Source organism: Cyprinus carpio, chromosome A24, assembly GCF_018340385.1.
Source record: "Cyprinus carpio isolate SPL01 chromosome A24, ASM1834038v1, whole genome shotgun sequence".
Lineage (NCBI taxonomy): Eukaryota > Metazoa > Chordata > Actinopteri > Cypriniformes > Cyprinidae > Cyprinus > Cyprinus carpio.
The window spans coordinates 9834798-9862545 of NC_056595.1; the positions used below are offsets into that span (position 1 = coordinate 9834798).

At 34.9% G+C, this 27748-nt stretch overlaps 1 protein-coding gene across 2 annotated transcripts in view; it reads left to right on the forward strand.

Annotated features, from left to right (window-relative positions):
- Nucleotides 1–27748, forward strand: part of LOC109048956 (CYFIP-related Rac1 interactor B) — a 62222-nt gene that overhangs the window by 16660 nt on the left and 17814 nt on the right. Inside the window, exon 2 of one of the 2 annotated variants that reach the window (XM_042714161.1) lies at nucleotides 6890–6972. The exons of the other annotated variant lie outside the window; for it this stretch is intronic. The gene's annotated coding sequence lies outside the window, so the exon portion shown is untranslated. The remainder of the gene's footprint in view (nucleotides 1–6889; nucleotides 6973–27748) is intronic. 2 annotated transcript variants of the gene reach the window in all.

Below are 27748 nucleotides of genomic sequence, written 5' to 3' on the forward strand. Positions count from 1 at the left end.
AGTTTATTAGCCTTTTATGACTGTTAGACTTTACGTATATCATTGCAAACGCTACTGTGTGCTCTAAAAATAGACATATTTTATGATATGTGCCATGTAAGGTCTTTGCATAATCTAGAGAAAAATGTCAGTGGGGTACGGTTGAGACGTAGTGTATCAACTGTACCCAGACAGGTGTCCTATTGCATCACATGCTGTTTAGCTGTACAGTATTATGATAATAGATTAAAAGTCCCATGTATACACATGCTATGGAAATTGTTTAAAAAATTATATTTGTGATATTTCAACTGTCTATTATTAATGGACATATTTTCTAACATGATAGCATAACACAGGATAACATAGCATTTTGTGAAATATTCAAGGCGTTAAAGTGGGTACTGTTGACACACCCTTTATATCCTATGTATGCAGTAACAGTTCAATCAGAAAATAAAATGCATATTTATAAACTGTGTGTGACCAAATGTCCCCACAATTATAATACCAGTAAATTCTAACCTTAAGGAAAAATTTTGTTAGGTCCCTATGAGTAAACAAGCTTATTATTCATAAAGAATTATATATATATATATATATATATATATATATATATATATATATATTATATATATATATAGTATATATATATTTGTGTGTGTGTGTTTTAGGCAATGTAGTCAGTGTGTGAACTTTATTTTTGTTTCTGTCTTTGTTGTTTTCCATGACAATTTTCATTGTTCTTTTTACTGTTACTGTACTGTATGTGCAGTGAATGCACTGAAAAAAGTCCTAAGACAGGAGAAATGGTGAAGATGCACTGTTCCAGTATTGGAAGACTGTGTATTTTGAAGTGATATATATGCAATGTTTTAAATAAAGAATTTTATATTTTGTAATAATTGTGTCTGTTTTAATTGAATGTCATTAGTACGTATGTAGGATAAAAATAAAATGATTCCTAATGAAATCTATATTCAAATTAATAAATTGCAGTAGTATACTTATGACTTGGATTTTATTTTACAGTAATTGCACTGTATTAGTGTATGGGTACAGTACCATGAAGTTACTGTAAAACTAAAATACAGTTATGATACTGTAAATATTAATTACAGTAACTTACTGGCAATACTGTTAAAATGTCTAACAGTGTAGGTAATTTGGCCTGGAATTATTACAGAGGTTGTGTGAGAAAAACAGACTTGGCAGATTCGGACGGATTAAAATCGCAAAGCACGTCTGAGAAACACAAGTTTCTCTAATGACCCCCTGGAGAACTAGTCCATCCGAATAGGGTTTTTGTCTGTTTATTTGGCTTCAGAATATGTGTGTACAGTACATGTATATACTGCACTACGCATGCATGTAGTGTTGTCGACATGCAAGAGAAAAGACGATCCATGCAAAGCTTACAAAGAGTAATCTGCATTATGCCTCTGGCAGTCCAGTGAATGATTTCCAGTCTAATGTGAGCAAAGCGCAGCTCCATATCTCCTGCAGAGTACATCATGCTCTCACAGCATCGACACAATGGCCAGCTGATAGCCCGATTGCACTTTAGCATTTCCCACTGCTCTGCTAATTGCAGTGACTGCAGCGCTGGTGTTTGCTGCTGTTCTACTTCAACATTGTTAGGAATTCTGAACTAATGTCAGATAATATTTTGATTTTGTTCTGGATGCCTTGCTTATCTGTTACAATTTAGGCCAGTGAACATCAACAGGCTTGTTAAACTCAGTTGAGCGTTCATTTGTGTCTCCAGCTTCTTGCAACTTTAAACCAGCCTTTTCAAAGTGTAATTTTGTTCACTATGCATTCGCTGAATAGTTCATAATAAGGTGTTTTTTTTTTTTTAATCTTTTCAAAATCCAACCAGGTGGATTAGATAAAATTAACTAGATGCCAGCTACAGAAACCTGGGTCAACTTGTATGCCACAGCAAATGTTGAGAAGATCATTTCCTCACCTCAGAGTATGGAAGCATGATGGCAAGGTTAATGTTTAACATCCTTAATGTGTTTTTATTAGGATAGACTGTGTTTCCGACAGCACAAGCCCATAAAACTTAACCAACACACCCAATATGCCAACTTGGCATTTTTGTTAAAAAGATAAAGCGTCAAGACTTTCCCACCTAGTGACCCATGCATGAAAATCATGAGCTGTTCATCTACATCCCTACATCTACATAGTGAAATGGCTTAGTGTGATGATCAAATTACAAAGGATGTGGTTTAATATGCGATGTGTTTGAAAGTGAAGCATGTTACTGTGTCCTTACACGTGAGCAGCTTATTATCTACCAGTGGTTTGCAGTGTTTTAGAGCAGCTCTGTTTGCAGTAAATGCTGCTCCCCGCAAACTCCATCTCTGCATGTGCTCTGATTATGTCACTTTAACATGCATTTGGGAATGCAACATGCACCAACCATCCTCCCATACTTGTAATGAGAAGCTCTTCTCAACAAAAGAGAAGATTTAAGGGCACACTGCATCTTTTCTGAACCAAAAGTTTGATTTATTGTTTGAAAATGAAGAAATTAAGACAGTCATTCATATAAGTACTGTAATTTTACAGCTTTAATATAAAATAATAGTAATTTAAATACTTAACATTTATTTATTTAAATTTATTTATTCATATTAATTTATTATTTATTTCATTATAAATAATAAATTACCCCAGTCCACCCCACCAGTTGCTTTGTCTGTGCCTACATAGGAGAGAATTATATTTTTTGTTTAATGCATGACTAAATGAAGGATCTGCAATATTGACCAAATATTGGGCCAAACAGTGTTCTGTACGTTGCATTGTAGTGACTGTAGCAGAGAAAGTCATATGTAGTCTGTTGAGACCAGATTTGGAACTGTTAGATAAAAACTTTCTCTGCTGCTCCGAAGGCTTCTTTCCTCAGATATTCATCTCTCTGTCTGCATGTGATAGAATCATGTTATATCCTGTAATGATGGTTTGTTGCCAAAATATAAAGCATCACAGCAATGCCAGCAAATTTGAGACTGTATCTTTATCTGTTCCATTTCGTTAAATTGTTTGTTTGACCACTGAACCAATTTGCAGTTGCGTCATACAGCATAGCTGGTTAGGCATACTCTTCTTCATAGTTGGATCAGCTTTGTTGAGTTCACTGTTGCATTTTCTCAATGTTGGATCTCAGTTCATCATTTTTCTGCTTTTCTTCAGGTCTGATGTTGGGGATTATTGTTAGATTGATTTAAGATTGTGAGACAAGCAAATAGCCATATTTGCAGTATCAGTGGCAAAGAAACAGCTTTGAAGTCACCTCCGATGTGTTTGAGGAGGTATGAAATGATGCCATCTCTTGAGGAAATGTGACACATGTTCAAGCAGAGATAACATTATCTGACCTTCTGACATAAATCTCTCAAGTGAAGTGTATTTTACAAAGAGTAACATTACAAACAGTCAGGATAATGTCAATGTAAGCATTTATACAGACTATTCCTGTTATGTTTCTTTTCCCACTGCTCAGAATTGATCCAGATTTAGAGAAAGTTTACTCAACAATTAAAGTTCAGTGAAAGAATCTTTCACTCATCTTCAAGTCATTCCAAACCTGTATAGGTAATTTTTTTTTTTGTTTGTTTTTTTGCCTGTATGAATAGATGGACAGAAATCTTTTAGGTTTCATTAAAAATATTTTTTATTTTTGTTTCAAATATGAAATTCTTATTTGGAATGGCATGAGGGTGAGTAAATGATAACATAATTTTCATTTTTGAGTAAACTATATTAAGTACAGTATATGACATGGAGCAAGTGGTTTTTGATTAATTTAGCATTGGTTGACTTTAGTGTCTTGCTGAACTAAAACTAAATTGCCATTTTATATTGCATTACAGGTACATTAATAAATATTATGAATAAAAACTTGCAAGAGGAAATAAGGATCATTAGGAAGTTATTTTATTACTTAAATTCAAGGGTGAATAAGAACCGTTTCACAGGGGATGCCAGGTGTTCGAAAAAAAATAAATAATAAAATGTTAAATTACCTGTAATGCAATATTATTACTTAAATTTGTTCTTTTTGAGCTTTTGCAAAGTAATTCAGACAAGAATGGTAGGTTGTATTCGTTCGGTGGGTTGGCATTCGATTTTAAATTTTGAGATTTGAATATTCTATTTTTATTTATTTAATTTTTTTTGAACACCTGGCATCCCCTGCAAAATGGTTCTCATTCGCCCTTGAATATGAATTGCCCATGAGTGAACATCATGATTCAGTTCATCTGGAAGAGAAGACAAAAATGCCAAGACCTCAGCTGTGTGGGAGCACTTTAAATTGAGTGAGGACAAGACAAAGGCAGTGTGCCAAATATGCGATTTGAAACTGGCCTACCACAACAGCACTACTTCTGTAAGTAGAAAGCCTTTAGTATATTGTTGGAGTAAAGAAAAAAAAAAAAACGAGCTGCTTTTATCCGCTATGTTAATCAGTAATTTTACACATGATAAAAACGTGTACTTAATTTGCTTGGAAAATACTTGCGTATACGGCAGTCATAAAAAAAAAAAAAAAAAAAAAATACAGTAGCCCAGCCTAATAATAATTTGTCTATATTAAAAGTATTGCTCTTTACAGACCTGTGTGATTTGTATCACTAGTGCAGTGTCTGTTCTCGGAGAATATAAGCCCTGCCCACGTGAGGCATGCCGCTTCTGGCTCGCGCTGTTCTGTAGTTTATTAAAAGTTTATTCATTCTGAACGTATCGCGTGGCCATATTGCACCAAAATGCGACACTGCACTCCCTTGGGTCCGCAGCAACACACCCGCCATGCGTGTCGATTGGATGAACGGTTCTTGACATAATAAAAATGCAAACAGACAAACAAGACAGAAATTTCTGCCTTTATTACACCGTGTCTACACCGGACGTGACAAAGTGATAGTTGAAAATCATTTGAAATTTGTGTCAGTACTATAAATAGAACACAGCAGCAGTCTGCGTGCGCTGCATCCACTGTAGACAGCATAATAGGCTCTATTGTATTTTGTCGCGCCGCGCCGCTCGCGTCTGGTGTAGACACGTTGTTAGAGAGAAGAACATGTTCAGCCTCCTCCCTCCGAAGCTTCGAATATTGGTGTTGTTTACTACCGAAGCTTCGAAGCTCAAAAAATGGTATTTGGACCAGCCCTAGTAGGTTGTTGCTAGGTTGTTGCCAAGGTGTTTAAAGGTGGTTGGTAGGCCATTGGTAGGCTGTTGCTAAGTGATTGCTTGGCTGTTCTGGACTGTTGCTAGGTGGTTGCTAGTGTGTTCTGGATAGTTGCCAGATGGCTAAGGTGTTTGGATGGTTATGTTGCTGGGTGATTGCTAGGGTGTTCTTGGTGTTTTTTAGGTGGTTGCTAAAATATGTTTTTGGATGGTTGTGCCAGTGTTTTAGTTGGTTGGTATGTCAATAGGTTATTGTTAGGGTGTTCTAGATGGTAGGTTGCTGCTAGGTGGTTACCAAGCTGTTGCTAGGTGGTTGGTAGTTTGTCACTAAGTGGTTGCTAGGGTTTTTTGGATGGGTTTAAGAGAGTTTCTAAGGTTTGCTAGGTTGTTCTGGATAGTTGAAAGGGGCTTAGGAAAATAAATGAGCAATAAATCTATAATCTATAGAAAGCTTGAAATGTCTACTTTTGCATTTCTCTCTAATTGCACGACCACGGTATGGCAAAGATGGTGAATCGGGATCGTCAGTTTCATCTTTCCTGAAACTGACCCAGAAAGTACTAGCTTTTTTAAAAATAAATAATTAAAATACCTCCTTGCTATTTTTTCTGACACATTCATTGTCATACTTTTGGCAGTGCTTTGTGGCAAGATTTATGCATGTCCTTGAGCACGGAATATGCTGTTATAGGCTATTAAAGGCTCATAATTAAATTAATAATCAACATGCAATTATTCAACTAATGGCTTAAATGAATGACTACTAGTCGACTAAAAAAAAATCTTCAGTCAGGGACAGTCCTAGTTTTTTTTCTTGGTGGTTGGTAGGTTTTTTCCTCACCTTTCTTGCCATCTGCCAATCAAAAATCAAATAAAACAGAGATAATAAAAATAATAAAAACACTCTCCTCAACAAGCTTAATGATTTGAGGCATCATTCATGTTCATAGCACAAACAATGCAGAAGCATTATGCACCAACCTTTAGTAGGGTTACAGGTTGTAAAAAAACAGCACTAAATGGTTTACACTGACATGAGGTGAGAGTGAAGCCAGCAAGCACAATGGAAAGCTGAAGTCTGCTGTCAATAGGAGGAAGTGTTGCACAAGAGGAAGTGGCCAGAGCACCTCCCAGCACTTTACCACAGGGGCAGTTTTGCAGCCTACAGGCATTAGCTATATGAAGAAGGGGCAAAAGTTGCCTTGAATATTAAGAGCATAATTATCACAAATCTATCACAACCCATGCCCTGCTCAAACCACACATCTTTACGATGGTTTGATGAACTGCGTCCATTAGACCAAAGCTGTGCACGGTTGTTTTAATGACTTTGACATAAGACGACACTGTTTGTTTCTGTGCTAATGGACAAACGATTCAGGTTAGTGTGCAGTGTGGTATAACAGGCCCACATAAAACTGAAGAAAGTCTGAAGCAAGTTTGAATTCAGGAATTAAAATGCACTGAGTGCTTAGGTTGTGAGAATCCATTACCCTGAAGGCTTTAGTGTGTGTAAGCTTATTTCTGGACTTTAAATTGCGAAATTATGGGGAGAAAGACTTAAATGTGTAAATGTGTAGGGGAATTGAAATAGGGAAATGCTGTTTAAAAGCACACGTAGTCAATGATATCACAGCTCTGTTTCTTCTAAATGTTCTTATTTTTATCTGTTATAATGAAAACTCTTTCTCTTCTCTCTTTTCAGGTTGTTGGTATTTCTGTAGAATTGCGACCTTGGCGAGTGCCTGGATAGGCCTCCCTTCTGTCACCTCCTCTGCTTTTCTGCTGGTAAGCATCTTTAACACACAATCAGTTCTGTTAAAACTCCTGTGCAGTTATTGTACTGCACGAACTGTTGTGAAGTCACGGTTTTGTTAAAACTTTAAAATAACACTGGTTAGTCTTCAATGTATAAATAAACATTCATGACAGACTGCAGCAGGTTTATTAAGGTTGCTGTCTTTTTAAGACCTCATGCACAGATCAAACTGTTACACAAAAGTTTAACTGCTCCCAGCTGGTGGAATGACCTCCCGATCTCAATTCGAACAGCTGAGTCTTTACTCATTTTCAAAAAACATCTAAAGACTCATCTTTTTCGCCAGCACTTAACCAACTAATACTAGTACTTACCTTTTTTCTTTTTCTTGTCTATCATATTCCAAAAAAAAAAAAAAAAAAAAAAAAGACCCTGGCTACGTGTTCTGTACTAGACTAACTGAGACTTGTCATAGCACTTGTATACCGTTGTTGTTTTTCCCTCGTTGATCTGATTGTTTCTACTGTTCTCATTTGTAAGTCGCTTTGGATAAAAGCGTCTGCTAAATGATTAAATGTAATGTAAATGTAAATGTAAGTTTTGTTTCTTAACTGTTTCCCAGGGCTCCAGACTGCAACCAAATTGTTCTGCCTGTGCGACTGAATTTTGTGAGTGTGTTGCCATTGTGAGCGGTGCCATTTCTGTTGCATTTGAGAAACAGCAAACTAAACTGTTTCTCATAACGAAACCGCGCTACTTGTTTGATTTTGTTTTGTTTGATTTGTATTGTTGTTGTGCTTTTTAATTAAGAATAACAATGAATCCATCTTTTGTTTTAGTCTTAAAAAGTGAAAGGTGTGTAAATGTATGTAAGCAAAACAAACATTATCTTTTCCTGTAAAACTTTACAACAAGATTGCGAATTCGAGCGTGAAAGTGAAAGCACCCCAAGCCCGGCTTATAACACAGCAAAAGAACTCTCATTCACCAAATTCAAATCACAAATACTACAGATGAAAAAGAACGGGTTGAATGTTTACCACTTTCGTTTCCATATAACTATAAACTATGATATAAATTCATCAGCATGCATTGATTAATCCCATGATGTAGCGCAAAATAAATAAATAAATAAATAAATATTGCGAGTGATGCCAAATCATGTGCTAGTGCAACCAACTGAGAAAGTTAGTTGCAAAAGAGCAACCAGTGGGAAGAATAGTATTTGTTCACAAAAAGGAAACTCAAATAGCAGAAAGCGGCATCCTATTTGTATTCTTTATTTTACAAAAGCACAATGTTTTATTTTTCACTGTGAGTGTACACAAATAAAAGCAGAACTTTATACAGTGATGCATTATTAATAAGACAATAAGGGTTTTTAAGTTGATTCTGCTGGTATATGGAAACAGTTGAAGTGATGTGCCCGCACACACACAAACACACACACACACACACAGAACACATTAGTTCCAGCATTGCTAACTTGACAGCGCAGTTGGTACTTTATCAAAATAAAATACGGTGAACCAAAGATCAAGCACAGCATAATTTTCAATTTTTATATTTGCGATGTAACGTAACTGAATGTTAAACTATTATTTACTATCTAAATTGTAGGCTTTGTACTTTAGTGGCGTTCCAACAGTGACACAGAGGTGGCTGAGAGAGGTAGGATACACGAGCACAAAGCTACATTTCGCAAACAGTTGAGTGCACAAGCCTTTAAAGTATACTCCTTTGTCATTCTGTGAGAGATGCATTCAGAATCAGCACATGGTTACTTTCTAGTGGGCTTTGTTTTCAAGTGCGTAACTCATGGCATTCGCTGTTCTTCTGCTGGCGGCCGGTTATCAAACAGCGTTGCATTGCTGCGAGCGCCCCCTTCTGGATCGGGGGTGTATTCGTAGTAAGGCCTCATGCACCGAACCGAGATGTCCGTACCGTGATGGTTTGGTACAAATACATGTGTCGTTCTACCCCATATATATATATATATAACTGAAAATATATATATATATATATGTATATCTATATATATATATATATATATATATATATATATATATAAGCCCCTGTTAACTTCAGACAAAAATAACACCAAAAATAACAAAAAAAAACAACAAAATCAAAACAAAGAAACAAAAAAAGTAACTGCACAATCACCGAAATGAACAAAAATGCCACACAAATTCAAGATAAAGGGACAAAAATTGTCCCTGCACAATGAAACAATCAATTACAGCTGTAGCGATTAAAAGTTAAATGTGAAAATTAATGAGAAGTGTCTATTCGTGGAATTACATTTTGATTCCCTCACACTGCATTAGATTGCTTTTTGTGCATTTTTTATTTTTTGCAGCAGCATTGATCTTTATAAGCTTGAGCTTAGGAATGCAGTGGCCAGTCAGAAATGCTTATATTAGTCTGCTTATATTAAACGCTTATATTAGTCTGCGCTATAAACGTGCCAATCAAAGGCATTCAGATTTATCTTTGCATAAGGCTATATTTGTGTGTATATATGTATGTATAACAGTTTGTTCTGATCCTTGAATCCGAAGAGACTTTCTGTTGATTTTTCTACATGCACGTGTTCTAGACGGGCTGTCAGTTAGTGCAGTTAGATTTTTATTCACAAATATGAAACGTAATTAATCTTTTAACTTTGAGCGCCATATTAGAAGGCTCAGCTGACCAATGCGTCGATGCTAAGACAGAGATTTGGCTTTCTTTGGACATGACAACCTATTTTCACAAATATATACGACTCGTAAGTAATCGCACATGCTCAGTTGATCTCTTTCTCATTTGTTGTCTGTTTAGGCTTGTTAAGTGCAAATCTACGGAGCCTCCATGCAAATAAGCATGGTACACATAATGTTATTATTACTAAATTATTTAATATTCAGTACACATGCACGAAGTGTAAAACGAGAAGGGCATAACCCTATGAAAATTACACCAACTAATCCACAGCCACGTATAACATATTTAACATTTAAAATACAAATATGCAGAACAGGATTTTGAACCAGTGATATTTTACTGTAGGTGGTGCTACACAGAACACAACAAAAAAAGTGACTGTCAAAATGACTTCATGCTCAACGCTGATTCGGAAAAAACCCAGATTAACATGAAAGAGTTTGGATTAAACACTTGACTGTTTTATCACATTGCATTTGTTTTGAACTCAGTCACAGTGCTCTATATCCTCAAAAATGAGAATATTTTTATTATATAAAAAAAAAACATTTATTATAAAAAAAACTATTCAGTGAGTGAATTGCAGTCTCCCAAAACTTTAACATCAGAATGTCACCGTAGTCCAGTTGTGCAGAAACCACTTCCTCTTTCTTGCTTTCCCCTAATACCTAGCCAATGATTATTTTTTGTCAGTGCAGCAGTCTGGGTGTTTAAACCTCAGACACAAATGCCAAACAATTTTGCTTGTTTATTTTATGATTTACTTGATGCAGTATTTATTTATTTTTGTTGTTGTTTGAAGAGTTTCATGCTCTTTTTTTTTTTTTTTTTTTTGATCCTCAACATTATAGTCTGACGTCTGAGAAAGAGGTGCTGTTTTTCCAGCAGTTGTTGACATATGTAGTTCTGTTACTGTTGTTTGAAGCCAGGGTTATTATAGTTAACTAAAAAAAAAAAGAAACACTTCCATTACTTAAAATAATATAAACATTGACTAAAATAAAATAAAATAGCCTATAAATAAACTATAAATAAACAAAAAATTATTTTCGTTTAGTTGCCAAAGCAACATTTCTCATTAATTTAGTTTGTTAATGTACTAAAATAATTAAAACTGAAATAAAAATGAACAAAAACAATATATTTTATAAAATAATGAAATATTAAAATTTCTCTAAAAAATACTGTTATTACTATTTAAAATTAAAACAGAAAATACAAAAATAAAAACTCAATACAAAATAATATATAAAATATAAAAGTCAATTCCAAATATAAAAACCTATAATAGCATGTAAATGATGCTAAAATAGCATAACGTTTCAATCCATAATAAAAGAGAGAAAACATCTTGATTTGCATTCTTTTTTCCCAGCAGAGATGTGAGCCCAGATTGTGTAACATGGTTACTGCGGAAGTGAATGGCATTGTGGGACATAAAGAAGGTTTGAGTAATGCAGCTTCCTGTTCCTCTAGGATGGTGTCTTATGTAATAAAAGGGTCAGAGTTTGCAGGAGGTGGTCCCATTTATATGCAAGATGGAGGGGAGTCTAAATCTAAGCAAATAGGTGTTTTGTGGTTCTCTCAGACCGTGCAGTGGATACTGAATGTGTGCGTCTTTAGACAGTTGGGCAGGAATGCTAAGAAGATATAAATTAAAAATGCATTGTATATGATAAAAAGGGGGATTATTGGGGCCTTTTTTGCCTGAAGCTTCTGTTTCTCTGTCTTAAAGTTAATATATAACCCAGTATCATTTTTTTAAACAACATGATTTGGTCTAGTTGTGCTTAATAGTGATGTAAATTTACATCATTTACATGACGACACGCCTCCACCCTTGTGATGTTTGTGTGTGTGTGTGTGTGTGTGTGTGTGTGTGTGTGTGTCTTTTTCCACCAATTTATTTTATTTTCATTATTATTTCCTGCCCCTAACCTCCCATATTTATTTTTGCTTTGTTTCCATGGACACCTTGACAAGCTGCTGCATACATAATTGCTGACTTTGAGGTAGAGAACACACCCTTTTCATCTGACAGCTATCAGTAAGCTGAAACCTAGTGCATAAAATAAACCAACATGCACACAAAGTTTCATTATGCCAGGTTACGATGTTGTGCATTACAGGTGATGCATTTGGATTATTCCAAATCTTGTGGCTGGGAGCCAATGTAAACGCCTTGTACTTTTGCAAGGCGAGGGTGGATTATATGGGTCTAGCAGTAGAGCCTGAGGTCATCTTTAACAGTGTCAGCCCCTCCCCCTGCTTATCACCCAATGCTGCCACTATCTGGTAATCTTGAAAACTGCCTCTACAAGAGGATTCACCAATTTAATAGGATTTACATGATTGCTCTGAGCTATTTGTTGTTGGAATAACTTGTTCGATGAATGTAAGATTAATGCCTGATTATTCTCTGGAAGTATCAGTTAGACTGTCTGTTCAATGCTGCAGAGCAGTTACAGTCTGTCTGCATTTTGTCTGGAGATGAGTTACTGGATAGCTGGTTATTTGAAAAATTATTTAAACTGGAAAAACAAGCCTCTTCTTCATGTGAATTCTAATTCTGGTTATAAATAAACTGATGCGTTGACCAGTGTTCCTACAATCCAGAGAATTTCAAAGCCCTGGAATAATTTTCAAATAAATTTTATAAAATCTTAAAAGAACATGAAAAAGTTATTTTGAAAGAAATTAATACTTCTGATCAGCAAGGATGCATTACATTGATAAAAAAAAATTACAGTAAAGACATTTCTGTTTCAAAGAAATATTAAGCAGCACAAATGTTTTCAACATTAATGATAATAAGAAATGTTTCATAGAATGATTTATGAAGGATCATGTGACATTGGAGCAATGGCTGCTGGAATAAAATATATGAATAAATTATATGTTGAAATGGAAACCAGTTGTTATTAAATTGTAATAATATTTTAAAATATTTCTGTTTTACTGTGTTTTTGATCTAGTAAATGCAACCTTGGTGAGCATAAGTGCTGGTCAGACAAAGATTGTGCACTGAAACATATGCAACTAAAATCTATAAACCCTCCTATTTTTTTCCCTCCTAATTCTTAATTTTCTTATTTTTTTTATTTCTTGATTCTTAATTCTGCTCTTCCTTGGCTCAATCTGTTATCTCAGGATGATAGAAGACTTTTAGTTAATACAGTTTTGGGTACCAGACAAAACTCTACTGACAATTTTGGATACTAGACAAAACTGATATCTTCTGACGGGATCTGTTAAAGAGACTAGATCCAATATTACTTGTGTGGAGATCCAATCTAATATTACTGATCCTTGCAGTGCTTGAGTCCAAAAGAAGTTAAATAAAGAGCACCCATCCTTAATTAAAAAAGTCTCACATGGCTCTGGGGGGTGAACAAAGGCCTCCTGTAGTGAATCGATGTGTTGTTGTAAGAAAAATAACCATATTTAAAATGTAATAATCAATCTAATCTAGCTTGTACTCACTGTTATTTACGGAAGCAGTTCCGGGCGGATGACGTATGAGGTCGGCATTGCACATATGTAAGTCCAAATAGATTACATTTGATGTGAAAACAAAGGATGTGATGCTCAAAACATGATATGATAACTACAGTAATTATCATAGTGGGAAGTGATGCCCATTTTACCCCAAGTGGCTGGGGGCGTATTTTGCTGGGGGAGTATTTTGAGCAGTATGACTATATAATGTGTGTGTGTGAAAATAGAAATCTTTTCTAACAATATAAATCTTTTCTATCACTTCTTATCAATTTAGCACATTCTTGCTGAATGAAAGTTTTAATTTATTTCAAAAAAAGAAAGAATAAAAATTTACTGACCCCCAAACTTTTAAATGGTAATGGTTAAAAAAAAGATTTCTATTTTAAATAAATGCTGTTCTTTTTAACTTTTTATTCATCAAAGAATCCTGAAAAAAAGTATCACAGCTTCCAAAAAACATTTGGCAGTACAACTGTTGCCAACATTGATAATTCTAATAATAAATCAGCATATTAGAATGATTTCTGAAGGATCATGTGACTCTTTTATACTGGAGTCATGATGCTGGAAATTCAGCTTTGCATCACAGATATAAATTATATTTTAAAGGATATTTAAATAGAAACGATTATTTTATATTCTAATAACATTTTGCAAGATTACATTTTTTTTATTTTTTTTTGCATTTTTTTTTTTTTTTTTTTGCATTTTTTATCAAATAAATGCAGCCTTGATGAGCAGAAGAGACTTCTTTAAAAAACATTACAAGTCTTACTGATCCCAAACTTTTGAACGGTAGTGTATATGTAGTGTGTATATATATACAATTATATAAGTAGCTTATATAAAATTACAAAATAAACAATCGATCAGTACTTTTTTACTTTAGTACTCAAGTACTTTCACTCAAGTAAAATTAAAAAGGAGTCCCTAATACTTTTGCTGGAGTAATATTTTACTTTACTTATCTGTACATGTATTTGTATTTGTAGATTATTTGTAGTTTCTTTTTCCATATGTTTCTATGGTATACTGAAAAACAATGATAAGCATAGCATAATATATATATATCTGTTTAAGTGTCTGTTTATATATAAATATATATATTATTTAAAGTATATATATATATATATATATATATATATATATATATATATATATTTATATATACATACATACATACTTATATATACATACATACATACATATATATATATATATATATATATATATATATGTATATAATATATATATATATATATGTATATATACATTACATATATATATCAGATAAAGCGGCAAGAACATAGATCTATGTTGCATTTACGTGATATATATAGTGTATATATATATATGCAGCAAGCATATATAATATACATATATATATTATATATATATTATATCAGACATATATATATATATCGAGGAGTCTCTTATATATATATATCTTATATATACATACATATATATAATGAGTCAATACGTATTTACAGTCTTGCCCCTTGTTCTTTATACATATATATATAATGAGTCAATACGTATTTACAGTCTTGACCCTTGTTCTTTATAACCTCTGCCATTCGCTCTGGCATGTTGGATATTCGCTTTTGGGCCAAATCCTGACTGATGGCGATCCATTCTTGCCTTATTAGTTCTCGGAGTTGATCACAATTTGTGGGCTTTTGCTTGTCCATTCGCCTTTTGAGGAGTGACCACAGGTTCTCTATAGGATTGAGTTGCCTAGCCACAAAGCAAAAATTTCAATGTAATGATCTTCGAGCCACTTCTTCATCACTCTTACTTTGTGACATGGTGCTCCATTATGCTGGAAAATGCACGGATCATCATCAAATTGCTCATGGATCATTGGAAGTCGCTCTTGCAGGACGTTTTGATACCATTCTTTATTCATGGCAGGGTTTTTGGGCAGAATTATAAGAGAGCCCACTTCCTTGGTTGAAAAGAAACCCCACATATGGATGCCTCAGGATGCTTCACTGTTGGCACGTCACAGGACTCATGGTAGCGTTCACCCTTTCTTTTCTGAACAATCGATTTTCCAGATGTCCCAAACAGTCGGTATTAAGCTTCATCAGAGAAAATAACTTTGCACCAGTCTTCTGCTGTCCAAATCTTGTACTTCCGGCAGAATTTTCACAATTCCCCATATTTCTATCTTTGAAAAAAACAACAACCTGAGCAAGCTTTACATTAGTGGTGACTCGATCAAAAGTCTTGGCCTCTCTGTGTGTGTAGATGCTCGCAGACCAACCTTCTACCATTCCTGAGCAAGCTCTGCACTGCTGGTGACACAATTCTGTAGCTGACTCCTCAGGAGGAGACGGTCCTGGTGCTTGCTGGACACTCTGGGACATCCTTCTTAACTGCAGTCAAACCTCTTTCATTGAAGATCTCGATGATCCGGTAAATGGTTCTTTCAGGCGCAATATTCTTTGTAGCAATTTCCTTGATTGTGAGGCCATTTTGATGCAAAGCGATGATGGCTGCACGTGTTTCTTTGGAGGTAACCATTGCTAACAAAAACACAATGATTGGAAGTGCTTCTTTCCTCCTTTTATAACAATCAGTCTGCTCTTACAATCTAATTAGTATGATATTGATTTTACCTGACTAGTACTCATTCACACTTTCACATGTGCTGCTATGATTAGTCAATTAATGTTAGCTGGTCAATGATTTTTTTTTTTTTGTGTGTATGTGTGATAAGTAAATTTTTCGGCCAATGAAGCTTTTAGCAATTATTTAAAATGCATTTGATCACTCTACACAATAATCTAGAAACAATGTGAATGAACACTGCAGCAGCTTAAGCAGCAAACTTTGCAAAACACAAAATTTATGTTACTGCCAAAACTTTTGGCCTTGACTGTACTTGTTTTGTGTACTTTGTCCACCACTGCTAATAATGTGTTCTGACTGCTTTGATGCATTGCTGTCTGGTTTCCAGGTGGCTCCTTTTCTTTCTTTCTTTTTATATTTCTTTCTTTCTTAAACAATGTTCATAATCGGGAAGAAGGAGGCAGGAACTGGCTACATTTAAACATAATTTAATAACGAAACAAACACAAAGCTGAAAATAGAGCAACAGCCGCTCACGGATGACTGCCGCACACAAACAGAACCAAAACAAAACAACGTAAATGGCAGGTCTGGTCCTCTCTCATCCTTTACTGTTGTTACTCCTCCTTTTATCCTTCCGGAGCTCCTCCATGGGTGAGTGGTGCAGGTGGCACTCATTATCATTCAGTCCACTGGCCTCGCTCCGTTCCCACGGCTCTCGGCCTCGCCTCACTCGTCACACTTTGTTTCTTTGTTTCTTTCTTTCTTTCTTTTTGAATAATAATAATGATAAAAAATTAAAATAGCCCATCTCATATCACTAATATTCCTTTCTACAAGACATTTCACATTTTTTCCACAGAGGGACACATATAATATAAAATACAGTGTAAATATGCTCTTTTTACCACATTTGTTAAGTCTGTTGCAGCTAAAACAGAACACTGTTAGTTTGGTTTAGTTTATTAGTGCTTTCTTCGATGGCAATTCTAAAATGGTCAGTGGTTATTGTAATGCATATGGATTTTTGGTATGTTATACCTTGGTGGTGTTGGATTGTGTTAAAGTGATTACTTATTTTGTACAGCAGGTGGCACCATTTGCTAAGTTATTATCATTCTCAAAGTTTTATGTGAATGTTTCATTCCATAATATATATACTTTTTAAAACTTTTTTTTTTTTTTTACTTCATTGTCCTGTTGATAGACTGGACTGAACCAGATCTTAATCACTGTATAGGTGGTTCTTGTCTCAGGATCTCAAAGGCATTAGCTCTTATGTCAGATGAGTGAGTGAAAGAACAAGCTGAAGAAAACTGCATATTAGTCATTCCATGTCAACTCAATTAGAGGTCCTCGGCTCAAATTTTTGATTTTGCTAATATTTTTTCTGAAGAAAGATATAGATGTATAGTGATGAAAGCCAAAATATTAAATGTCATGGATGAATATTTTCCTGAGTTATCCACTATTTTGTAGAGGGGGGTTGAAATGGTAATTTTCACCTAAGATTCAGAGACAAATTACAGGGAGTTACAAATGACTTCAGAAAGATGTCAGCATAATTTTTACACAGAGATTCTTAGGTCTGTTAGTAAAATCTGTTGACTTTAGCAATCTTTGTTGCGTTATGTGACAATGGTGACAATTCAAAAATGGGGAAAGTTTTTTTTTTTTTTTTTTTTTTTTTTTTCTTCAAAGTTTGCAGACCTGCAACTCAAAAAGTATTAAATATATCTTAATGCCCTTTTAGATTTTCGGTCTTAACAAACTTTTCTTTTGGCATCTTCACTTTTAAGGGCTTATATTGTTTGGTTTCAGAGATATTGACATTTCAATATGGCTCCAGGAACATAACATTGAACATACCTGTCTGAGTGCGATAAGTATTCTTTTTCCAAAGTTTGCGTGCCCATACCTCAAGAATTATTAAAGCTATTGCAATATGATTTTATAATTGTAGTCCTCATTAAACTTGACTTTTGGAATCTTCATTTTCAAGACTCTACATCATTCATTCACAGAGATAAGGGATCATATCCAGATTGTTGAATAATACCCATTTTCAGTGGTTGAAAACCAAATGTTGGTCACTTTGTATACAGACAGTACTTTTTTTTAAATTTAAAGAACAATGTCTGAAGAATTAGAATTGTTTACCTCTATCAAAACAATATGCATAGAACATGCCTGTCTGAGTGCTAAAAAATGCACTGAATTTGGAAGAAGGGATTTTGTTCATTTTAACAGCTTCTGAAGCTACCAAGAGTTCATGGTAACACTTTATTTTAAGGACGAATTCTCGCTATTAACTAGCTGCTTATTAGCATGCACATTACTAGCATATTGGCTGTTTATTAGTACTTATAAAGCACATATTAATGCCTTATTCTGTTCTTCTCACTGTTCATTATAGTTAACGATTAATCCTGGTCATTTATAATCTGACGCATCACACTGTACATTCCTAAACCCTGGCTTACTGTTATTAATTGCATATTTGACAGTGTCAGCAGTGATGACTAGATAAACACAAAACCACATTTGGTTTTTGAACATTGAAAATGGGTAGGATTCAACAATTTGTACATTGAGCTGCACTGAGATCTCAAAACAGGATTAAACCATACAGGGGCTTAAAAATGAATATTCCAAAAGAAAAGATTCTTAGGAACCAGAATCTAAAATCATATTAAGATGACTTTAATACTTCTTCAGTTACAGGCACGACATTTATGACATTCAAACATGTATGTCCTATACAATGGTTTTAATAGAGGGAAACAAGATGCATTTCTAGTTTCAACATTATTAATTCTTCAGATATTTCTCTTTAAATAGAACGAGTACTGTCTGTATACAAAGTGACCAACGTTTGGTTTTCAACCACTGAAAATGGGTATTATTCAACAATCTGGATATGATTCCTAATCTCTGGGACTGAATGATGTAGGGACTTGTAAATGAAGATTCCTCAAGAAAAGTTTAATAAGAACTATAATCTAAAATCATATTGCGATATTTGTAATACTTCTTGAGTTATAGGCACACAAACTTTGGAAAAAGAATACTTATGGTACTCAGACAGGTATGTTCAATGCAGATGTTTTGACAGAAGGAAACAAGACATTTCTAATTTCAACATTATTTGTTCTTCAGACATTGCTCTTTAAAAGAAAAGAAGTATCATATTTTTGCAAAGTTACCCACATTTGTTTTTTGACCACTGAAAATGTCAAATTTAACAATTTGCTCCTGGAGACATATTGAAATTCCAATATCTCTGGAACTGAACCATATATAGGGCCTTAAAATGAAAATGCCAAAATGGAAGTTTTTTAAGACTCGATATCTAAAAGGGCATTAAGATATCTTTAATACTTTTTGAGTTACAGGCCTGCAAACTTTGGAGAAAAAAATTGAAAAGTGCTCTTTCCCCATTTTTTAATTGGCACAATTGGCACATAATGCAACAAAGATGGCAAAAGTCAACAGATTTTACTAACAGACCTACCAATCTCTGTGTAAAAATAACATAAGGATGCTGACATCTTTCTGAAGTCATTTTAACCCCCTGTAATTTGTCTATGAGTCTCAGGTGAATCTCAGGACCCCCCTCAACAAAATAATGGATTACTCCGTAAATATTCATCAGTGAAATTTAATATTTTGGCTTTCATCATTATACATGGTTATTTAGCCTCAGAAATATTTACTAATAAATTATAAAAAATTCTTTTACTTTATAAATAGAAATTTCTACTCAAAAAAGAAAATTACTAAACAAACAATAAAAAAATTTCTACATAGAAGATGGGCTTACTAAATGACAAGAAGTTTCCATTCAACAAAGCTAAATATACATATTACAGTTTGAATTGAACGATGTTTTTAAGTGCACTTTTGCTTTTCCATTGACCTTTGGCAATAATTGCCCTTTTAAGACATGACATGAAGTAAAGTGGTGCTGAGAGAGCAGACACAGCCACTACCTAGACATCTGAGACATCTTTTAAGTATGAGAAGGATGGCAGTGTGCTGTTTAAGTCAGTCAGCGCCTGCTCTAAGAGACATGTTGATGCAGCTGAAGGGAGTGGAAGGATTAGTTAAATATTCATTGGGTTAGCTCCCCTTTCATTTACTGTGTGTGTCATGTATACACTGCACTTACCCTCCACCCATGCATACCACAGGCATTTTATAGACGTGTCATTCCCCTGCTGTATAAATGTCAAAATTATTCTCCATTGACTGTCTTTTATAAAGTTTTATAAAGCCATTCTTCAGTTTATGCACTAAAAAAGGTACTGGTTGGTAGTGCTGCTTACTTTGTTGATCTTAATACATTGCTACTAGTCTTAATGTTTCCGCTTCATCAGTCCAATCATTTCCCCATGGGTTATATATATATATATATATAATATATATATATATATATTATATATATATATTATATAGATATATATATATAGATATCATATACATTATATATATAGATATATAATATTCATACATAGTTATATTGTTTTGATATAATATATATATATTATTTTGTTGAATATTTTTTTTAAACTTTTGTATCATTATGACATTTAAGTCACAAAAAAAAGAATTGTGTGTTATTATGTTTGCTCTGGATTTGAAATATTGATTGCGCAATATTATTTATTAATTTTTTATATATATTTTCTATCAAAATCATATTTACTCTCTCTAACAATAATTCATCACCCAACATCTCAGTTTGCAAGCATTAAAAAATTAAATGAATTATTCTCAGGTGACTAGTGTCTTTGTACATATTTTTTATATATTTATCCTATTTAGGATATTTTATTTTAATTTTGATTGCAATTATAAATATTTATTTTATTTACATTTCTTTTTTAAAAATGCTGTTTTTATTTTATTTATTTATTTTATTTATTTATTTATTTATTTATTTTTTTTATTTATTTTCTCAATCATTTTGAATTAAATTAAATATTGAATAGTGTCTTTGTACATAATTTTTTATTTTATTATTTATGTCCCCTTTTCTTTACATACACAAAATCATATTTTATTATTTATGTCCCCTTTTCTTTACATTCTCCTAATCATTTATCCTATTTAGGAAAATTTACATTCTCCTAATCATTTATCCTATTTAGGATCACAGGAATGCTGGAGCATTTTATTTTATTTTATTTTATTTTATTTTATTTTATTTTATTTTATTTTATCCCAGAGAATAGGGAGTGGCCCTCTGTACACACCTTCCTTGCTGTCAGCAGAGGGTGCTCTGTGCTTAAAAAAAGGATCTCAAGGCTCATAGCGCAAATCCACCTTATGCCATACACACCCCCAAAAATCCCATCTCAGTTTGACAGTTCCATACCCCTCATACTCTGCATAAACAGCTCTCCTGACTGCCACTCACTTACTCAGAATTAAGAAAATGAAAGGGACTGAAACAAGCAGTTGCTTATTTTTGTAAATGTCAAATAACACCTCACTGTTTGATTTGATTGTGGTGAGTGACCCAATGACAAAAGGACATCGGTGCTCAGAAAAGGGGGTTAGAGAATGTATTTCTCACACACGCAAACTTCATTTTCAGGCTGTGAAAGTGCCACAGCCTGTGTTAATCTGTATTCAAAGACTAAACTTCCTGTGCTTGTCTTGCACCAATGACTTTCTCAGATCTTAAAGACCTTCACAGTGAAAGAAGGACATCAAGATACAAGAATTCTTTCCAATTCTGCTGTTTTCCGTAGCTGACATGGACGGTATGAGGCAGGATACATCAAGTTCCGTCCCTCAATTTTCTTTCTTTAAGTGGAATTCATTTGAGGCTTGACTTTACAGAAAAGGACTGTTTTTGAAAGATTATGATAATCACAGCAGCTTCAGCAATGGAAGTGACGCATGTTTTTCGATTAAACAGACTTTGAACATTTGGAACGTGGCTGCTTAAAATTCCTTCTCCCAACATTTCAGATGAGGTGCCCTGTTTTGGCTTATGATATTCGGTTGCCATGGTTTCTGGCTTTGATCGTGAGAGGTACAGTGCCGCCTAAGAGGTCCTATTGTAGGAGAGATTAACCAAAAATCCTACTCTGAACCTCTCCGGTTATCACCATGCACCACCAACTAGTTGAGACTTATGCAAATATTTTAAATGATAACAATTGTAAGTGATCATCAGTAACACTGTGCTGTTTGTGTGTCACTATTTGTCAGTGCTTGTGACGTCAAAGCTACAAATGTCACGGTTGTGCTTTGACAGTGTTGTCCGTTGCCGTTACACTCAACCCAGACTCACCAATAGCTGGTATCCTACAAATGCGCAGCAACCTCATTGGCTTATCCAGCAATTTGTTTAGATTTTTGCCACAACATGCTTAAAGAGGGCATTAAAGCGGCTGTTTACTCCAGCGTGGGCGGAGCTACAAATCACATACAAACACACGCTTCCTCTTCTCTCATTTATCACCCTTCTGATTCCTTAGTTTTATTTAACACATGACGTTAAATAAACGTTTGGTCAAGCAGGTTATGCAAGTTTTTGGGGTGGATGAAGGGTATCTGCACCCCATATTTCTGATCAGTTTGGTGGGATTCAAAGGGTTGGGGTGAAATCAGAACACTGCTACTATAGTTGGCTAATGCGATGTGGCAGCACGCCACAGGAAATGTAGGTCAAGTTAAAACTGCAGATAAGGATGTAAGTGATGCTGCGTAAGAGTGACACTGCATGATGTATCACATGCACACACACTTTACTCATTCTTGAGCATACATTAACAGATATCACAACATTCAACACTTGCCATTTGGAAAATGATAGTCAATAAATGTGCATTGTAAAGGCTGAAATGCATAAATAATTTGCTAAGTCTCTGTAAATTTGATTTTAGACCATGCTGCTACGTTAAGTGTTGCTCTTCTGGCAATATTCTCACATTAGGTTCAATTCTGCATATACTTCACCACATACATAACTGGATTATTGCATCCATTCACTCAAATAAGCGCACTTGAAAACATGCACTAATTCACTCGCTCCCCTCCCCCTCGATGCCTGAGGCAGCCGGTTAGCCTCTCCATGGCTGTGCCCACGTGACGAAGGGAATCAAGGAGGGGAGAGGTTGTTGTTGTTGTTTTTTTCCTATGGCGCCACAGTGATAGTGTAGTATGGTGAAAGCACGTGGACTCCCATGCTGTAGTGCTCCTGCATATTCCAGCATTATTTTCGACAGGCTGGGAAATAATGGAGCAGGTTAAATCTACTTATACACATACGCAATTGGAAAATGTATGTATTCCAAGTATTTTAAGATGTATTATATTATATACGTATTGCACTGAATTATTTTCATAACAATTCAGTATGCATTGATTTTTTAATTACAATTTGAATATAAATTTTATATTGCATAAAATTATCATCATTTTATGCAATTATTTATATTATTCTACAAACAATTATTATATGTAATAATAATTCAAATAATTGTATATAGTATTTTTGTACAATTAATCATATATATTTATGCATCCTAAGACTGGAATGCCAGTTATTCGTAGAATTCCATGATTAATCAGCGTGTCGCTGTTGCACTTGTTGTGCATTTTGGTGCATTACCTCATCGCTATTCATATATACACAAGCTCTTAAGTCGGACTACTGCTCCAGTGCCCTCATCCTCCTCTCCGCCTCCCCATTCGCTTTCTGGTTGGCTGTCAGAGTGTTTTTGGAAGCACCAGTTTTTTTTTTCAACTCCATGGATACAGTGGAGTGCAAGAGAACTTGTGTGCAGCCAATCACAATGCAGTAGTGAATCGTAAGTGCCCAGCGGGCTTAGACGAGCCCCCCTTTGCTCCCTCCTTCTCCAGAATCCCATCGTAGCTCCTCTCCTCCAGCACGCAATCTCCCAGTAGGAGGCTTTGAAAAGAAAACAACCAGGTCAGAGTCTCTTTCTGTCGGAAAGAGCTTATACAGGGAGCTCGCCTTCACCCTTTGGGACTGCTGTGAATGAAGCTGAGAGGCAAATGCACTGTTCCTAATATAATTTTCACTCTTGTCTCAGTGTAGCCCACATACTCTTTTGTTGTCATGAGAAGATATTAGGACCTTGATAAATTTTCTCCACTTTGCAATGTTTTATTTTCATTTTTAAAAAGGGATCTTGTCACTTAGCCTACTTATTTATACACCTCGATCACGTTTGTTCCTATAATAATGACATGAATGCAAAAGACATTGAACCTTATGAAAATTAATATTTTGTATTTTGCATTTAGTATTTTTTTTCTTTAATAAGAAATATGATTGTATCATGTTGGATTTTTGAGACTGCTGTTCTTGAAATGACCCCCTAATGGTTAGAGGGAACACTGTGTGGGATTTAGGGTTGGCGTACTTGGCAGCAGTACATCATTGGCATGGCTTGGATTCAGGTCACATTTATTCCAAGTAACTTTAAGTAACTTTCCAACAGTGGATGAGGATAAACACACAGTAAATATAGTGCAAATAGCATCAGAGTTGTTAATGTAACCCATGTACTTGTCACCATAATGCTTTTGTATTGTGGAACGTTGTCAGTATGTTGCTTTGTGGTTGCTAAGGTGTTCTGATTCTGATTACTCATTCATTGCTATCGGTGGTAGGGTCGTAGTTTGGTTCAAATATTTAAGGTCAGTTAGATTTTAATGTTTTTAAAAGATGTCTTTATGCATACTAAGGCTGCATTTATTAGATCTAAAATACAGTAAGGACAGTAATATTGTGAAATATTCAGTTTCATTTATATAGCATTTATATTTTGATTTTGACCCTCTCCCCATTATTATGTTAAATGCTAAAAGCAATGCAATTGCAATTAAAAAAAAGTGTATTAAACAAACTTTTAAAGCTACAGTGTTGTCGTATCAGTGTTTTTTCAGAAGCTACATTTAGGTATATTACACAGTGTGTTGATATCGTATTATATTATACATTAATAATATTATTTAAAAAATAGGCGAATTTGGATTGCATCGCTCTTCAGATTTATCTGGGCTTTTTCTGTAGTTTTATTGTTGTTTTTGATTGTCCATAAAGTTAATGCTCTCTGTAACTCCCTCTTGTACACCTTGAAACTTACAACAAATGCCAGTTTTGCAAGCAAGCCAAGCAAGAAATTGTTATTTTGCACTACTTCAGTAGTTGTTTTGTGAAATTAGTAATTTACTCAAGGCACTGTCCTTGAACTCTAATCCACATGATCCTTAGCGTGGCTTTAACCTGTTGCTGCCCCTCACCATGTGTCCGTGTATCTTTTGTAAAGTGTGAATGTCTGAATCAGTACTCTCGCTTGAGTGGGTCTTGCTTCTGTCAGCATGGGTTAGAGTGCTTTTGATCATTGGTTACCATCAGCAACTTTCATGTACGGTCCCTGTACCTGTTTGAAACCCTCATGCACACAGATCGTCCCAGCTCAGACGCTCACCTGACTTTAACCTCACCAGAGTCACTCCTCGAGAAATCTCTCACACCCATTGCCTCTTTGCCTCAGCTTCCAGACACTCTCTGTCTCGGTCGTCCTGTTGACCTGTCTACCTGTTCATGTCTCAACTTTCCACCTGTCACTCTGCATACACCCCCTCCAGCTCTCTTCCAGATTCCCAGTTCAGACATACACAAATACTGGACAGGAAATTTCAAGCCATTTTGGCAGTGTCATATGGTGTCTACAAATAATTGTAAATATTTTTCCTGTTATTATTATTAGGGCTGTAAATCATATTTTATAATTAAATTAGTTACATAACATGGAATTTAATTAATCAAATTAGTATCAGTATTAATTAAATGTTAATAATAATTTAAATTATGTATTTATAAATATAATAGTTTTTAATAAATGAAATTAAAGTAAGATAACTAAAAACATTGCAACGAAAGCATGAAATAGTCAAAAAGCTTTAGAACTCAGTATATTGCAAGATGTTTAACCTAAAATCTTGGATGTTGATCAATAAATTGTACTGTATATGACTCTCCAAATACTAACCAGTAACATAAATCAACTGCCAATATCACTTGTTCGCTCCAAAGCAATCAGTTATTTTTATTTGATTTTTACATTCATGTGCACCTGCACATTTCGGTGACTGTAACATTCGTTGTAATTGCAGGCATGTAGGAGTGACTGTTTGTCTCATTCTGTCTAGATCTGCAGTTGGATCGTCAGCTAGATTATATAACACCCATTCACACACATACACATTCATGTCGGTGACCTACATCTAGCCGCCTGTATGCTTATGTGTGTTTACACACACATCTCTCCCCCCCACAAGAATAATAATAATCATGTATATCCCCCCTTCTGTTATTACCTACAATATACACCTTCCCCCTTCTTTTCTTCCCTCCTCTCCTCTTTCATCTTTTGTACTAGGTGAAAGTAAACACAACACAATCTTTTTGTGTTATTCATTCTTTTTTATACCTTTACGACAGGCTGTGAAATAATTATTTTTCTTTTGTTTTGTTGTAACTTTTATAGTTTACCTGCAGCTCAACTGTGCATTTGGTAAGTGTGTACAGCTCCTCTCCTGACACTCATAGCAAAAACTTTCCTTCAGACCAATGGAGTTCTTGGTAAAAACAGCTTTTATACAGAGAAATGCCATTGAGAGTTGTGGTGGAGGCATTTTCCCATCAGCTTACAGTGTTTATCGGGTTTGATGTCAGGTGGCTGTTTTGGAGGAGCCTGGTATGTATTGGAGGAAGGATGTGTTTTTTTTTTTTTCTGTGTGTTTTCTCAGAATCTTCCTTTTATAGTTGATTTTCTCACAGATAGTATAAAAAAACCCTTTTTTTTTTTTATAACTTAATGCATTGAAGCAATATCGTACATGTCTGTAGCATTAGCAGTCCATGTCAGTCATAGCTTAACATGCGTCACCAGGTGTAGTTGCAAATATAGTGACGCTTTTAAGCAGGTCCCCTATTTTCCATTGTTGCAAACGGTTCTTCCTGAAACACACATCATTCATTGAGTCACTTGAGTCAAGTTACTGTGTTGGACTGCTCTGCTCTTCTTTATGCTCTTTGGGATGTCATCCTAAAGCCCAAAGTATACTTTAGTTTTGAGTCTACTTAGCACATGCATTCATTGGAACACATAGCTAGTACACTCCATTTGATAGCATGGGGAACACAGGTGCTCAACCATGCACTAGAAAGTTTTATACTTATTTTTTACACAAGTGCTCGTCAACACAGGCATTTATTGTTGTTATTGTCTCAAGTTATTTGCTCTCAAGTTATCTCTTTTCATTTTCTTTTTCGATCGTGAATAACGAGCCGAGGCACTGTTGCTCACACTTTTGTTCATCAGAGTAGTCCAAGCTGCTAAATACTAAATAGGTAGGTGATCATATGTTAATGAGCCCATGGTTATGACATCATCACAAGAACTGTTTACCATAAATGCTCTTTATGGACTGGGGAAGGGAAGAGCATATAGTACGTTTAAGTTTTATTTTAAAAGAATATAGAAAGTATTGTTTGTTCTGAAATGACCCCTCTACTGAACATCTTTGGAATGTGACTTTTCCTTTCTCGATTTTGCTGTATGGAAGGATAGTTTGGCCTTGCTTCTGTATTTCACCCATGTCTACTGTTATTCACGTTTTGCAAAAGCAAAATGTTGAACCCAGTAGTCTCAGTTATCCCAAGAGAATGAATGGTTTTGGAGAGCTATTTTTACATCTAAAAACACTAGTATACTTCCTAAATCTTAACTTTGAAAGCTTGGGGCCCCTCAATAGGGAACTGAACGTGAGCAGTAGGCATGACATGCACGGTTGGCACTGGCCACCAAAGCGCAGGGATTCTCGTAACTCCGTGTGTGTGAGGGGGGTGAGGGGGGTTACAGTAGTGACATCTGGTCAAGAACCTGCACAGGAAAACCACTGCCTGGAAGCACTGTCTGGAGAGTGGAAGCTGCGGGGTAAAGGGAAGGAGCGTCAGCT